Source organism: Sinocyclocheilus rhinocerous, unplaced genomic scaffold, assembly GCF_001515625.1.
Source record: "Sinocyclocheilus rhinocerous isolate Xijiao unplaced genomic scaffold, SAMN03320098_v1.1 scaffold1740, whole genome shotgun sequence".
Classification (NCBI taxonomy): Eukaryota; Metazoa; Chordata; class Actinopteri; order Cypriniformes; family Cyprinidae; genus Sinocyclocheilus; species Sinocyclocheilus rhinocerous.
The window spans coordinates 492320-495178 of record NW_015651446.1 but is presented as its reverse complement, the minus strand read 5'-3'; the positions used below and the strand labels follow the sequence as shown (position 1 = coordinate 495178).

At 31.4% G+C, this 2859-nt stretch overlaps 1 protein-coding gene across 1 annotated transcript in view; it reads right to left on the bottom strand.

The window, feature by feature from the left end:
- LOC107712777 (matrix metalloproteinase-16-like) overlaps window positions 1-2859 on the bottom strand; it is a 73129-nt gene that overhangs the window by 10667 nt on the left and 59603 nt on the right. The gene's annotated exons all lie outside the window — the stretch shown is intronic.

Sequence of the window (2859 nt, the reverse complement as noted above, 5' to 3'; positions counted from 1 at the left end):
ATGTCCTGAAGTCTGTGTCACAATTTCTTCCTGTGACATCTGAGTATAAGAGTGTTGACAAAAATGCTTTTATATTGTTTGTCCTTGGTGCTAATAACAGTGATAACAGTGAGGAAAATAAGCCTTGATTGATTGTACTGTATTTTGTTGCATACTTTAGTAATGGCTGTTTTGGCTGTTTGGTTGAAATGTTGGTTATAAAAATCACTAAATAAACATTTTAAGCCATTTAACAGCAAATACATAAATACGTGTACATTATAAAATAAAAAAATAAAAACATATATAGTCTATTGAGAACATTACAGTAAACATTCATCATTTGTGTTTTTTCTCTCTAAACTTTAAATTAAAGGCAGTACTATAATATATAAATACTTTTCATTTAATATAATAATAATAATAATAATAATATCAATAATAACAATTATCATTATTATCGACTTATACAGTAAAAATATATAATGTAATACAGTAATTAAAGTTAAATATTATACATAAATAAAAATATTATACCTATTACAGTAAATACAGTATTATAGCAAATACATATATAAATGTATATTTTATTTAAAATATTTAATTATATATATTACAAATGATTTAATTTAATTTATTTAATTTTAAATTAAAAGGCAGTAGACAAATTCTACCATAATATATAAATACAGTTTTGAATTTTATTATTATTGTATTTGCAGTGCAGTAATGATTATTAAATATTATAATTAATGAATGTTCTTAATGGAAAATGGACATGTACATGCAGCACAAAAATATAATATATATTTTATGAAAATAACACACACACACACACACACATATACATATATATATATATATATATAGCCCTAGTCCCACTGTATGCACATTCATCCAATGGAAAAACTTTGTAAAGATAACCATAATCATATTTCATGTTTGTGCTGAATAACTGATAATCACTAAGGTTATTGACACGGAATCCTCAATATTTACATCATTTCCAGATAAATGTCTGTTTCAGCAAAACCAAACATTCAATTTCACAGTTCAGGCACTTCCTGTTTGCCTTTAATTACCTTGAGCAGACCTTTGGCCGTGCGTCTGCCACCGTTACTCAGACCTGACATGTTAATGCCTTCACTTTAAAATGTCAGTGTGCTTTAGAGGCGCTCGTGGATGAGGGAGAGAAAGCAGGGGTGCAGCACTGACCCTCTGAGCTCAGGAAACATGTCCACAGTGGGCCGGGTTAAGGGCTGTCATGGTTTGTTTGGAGTCCGAGGGGTCAGAGGAGGACAGGTCCGTCATTTTTCCTCTGGAGGAGGAAATGCCTGTCACGTCACCTGGGTCTTTCTCATGGCCCTCTCAGCGGGGTCAAGCGTCTCTCTGTGCGAAACGCAGGGGCCGGAGAGTGCAAGACAGATCACTGCAGACCCCTGGAGCCTAGTATGCGTGTTTGCTTATTCATGTCTGTGTTTTGTCAGTGATTGTGCGAGTATGTTTGAGAAAGTGAAATTGCAGGATGATTTTATTGTAAATGTTGGCTTGAGGTCAACGTTATCAAGAGCAACACATTTAAACGTCCAGATTTGGCCATGCTTTCCGACCTACTTAACTGCTCAGAGGTCAGTGTAAGCGATCCTCACTCTGCGCTGCTTTCTTCTGGCAATGAGCGTGAGAAATGTGTTTATTTGCTTCCACATGGACCACACACATTGTTTACGAACCCACGGGAAGGAAATCACAAATGTGATGAGTTTATAAGCTTAATCATAATGACCTCAGTGTGATTTCAAAAAAATTCTCATCAAAAACACATTATATGAGAGTTATTTTATTCACTTTGTATTTTATATAATATATATTTCTATTATTATTTTAGCATATATTACTATTTATAAAATATTACTATTATTTTAGCATATATTTATTCATGAGACTTAATAATAATTTTTATTTTGATAATATATTATGTATATAAATTTATATTATTATTATATGATTAAAATATAAGACAAGAATCATTATTAAAATATATTATTATTAAAACTACCACTAGTACATCATTTATAATCTTATTTAATAATATAATTTATAATATGACAATATAAAAATTATATACAGTAATATTAATAGTATAATTATTAATATTAATGTTTTAAATTACATTTCAATTTAATTATTTATTTTTATACCTTAATGTCTATACATTATTATATTATTTAAATATATATTATTTTAAATATGCACAAACAATTTTAGGAATTTTATGAGGAAAAATATGAGACAAAGTTGATGCACAAAGTGCACACAATCACACACCGATACACGGAAACAACTGGTAATTGTTCCATCCATCCATAATTCAATCCATCCCTCGTTCCTCCTGCTCTCTGATCTGATACTGGAGATGTGAGGTGTCAATCAATAAGATGACAGGCATGGTGGGCTAAAAAGGTTCATTAGGCTCTCTAAACACGGGAGACCATTTGTCTAGTTGTCGAGGACGAAAAATGTGTGGAAAACTGCTGTGTTTGTGTAGGTGTAAGTGTGTGTGTTTGCTTGCGTATGTGTTATCATCTCATTTGGCCGAGTCTCTTCTTTTCCTCTTTAGTGATTTTCAACTCACTCTCTCACACACACATGCTCTCTTTCTCCCCCCATGGGAATAATACAGCTCTATATATTTAGGGCTTTTACATGATTATACTGAAATTTACTGTTACACATGCAGTATGAATGTACAGAACGTTACCTTTCAGCTAAATACACACATTGCACAGAACCTAAAAGAGTCATAGGTTACAGTTACAAAAGTGGTACTTAGTGAACAAATTAAATCTGGCAAAAACATATCCACATGACATTTCTCACCAA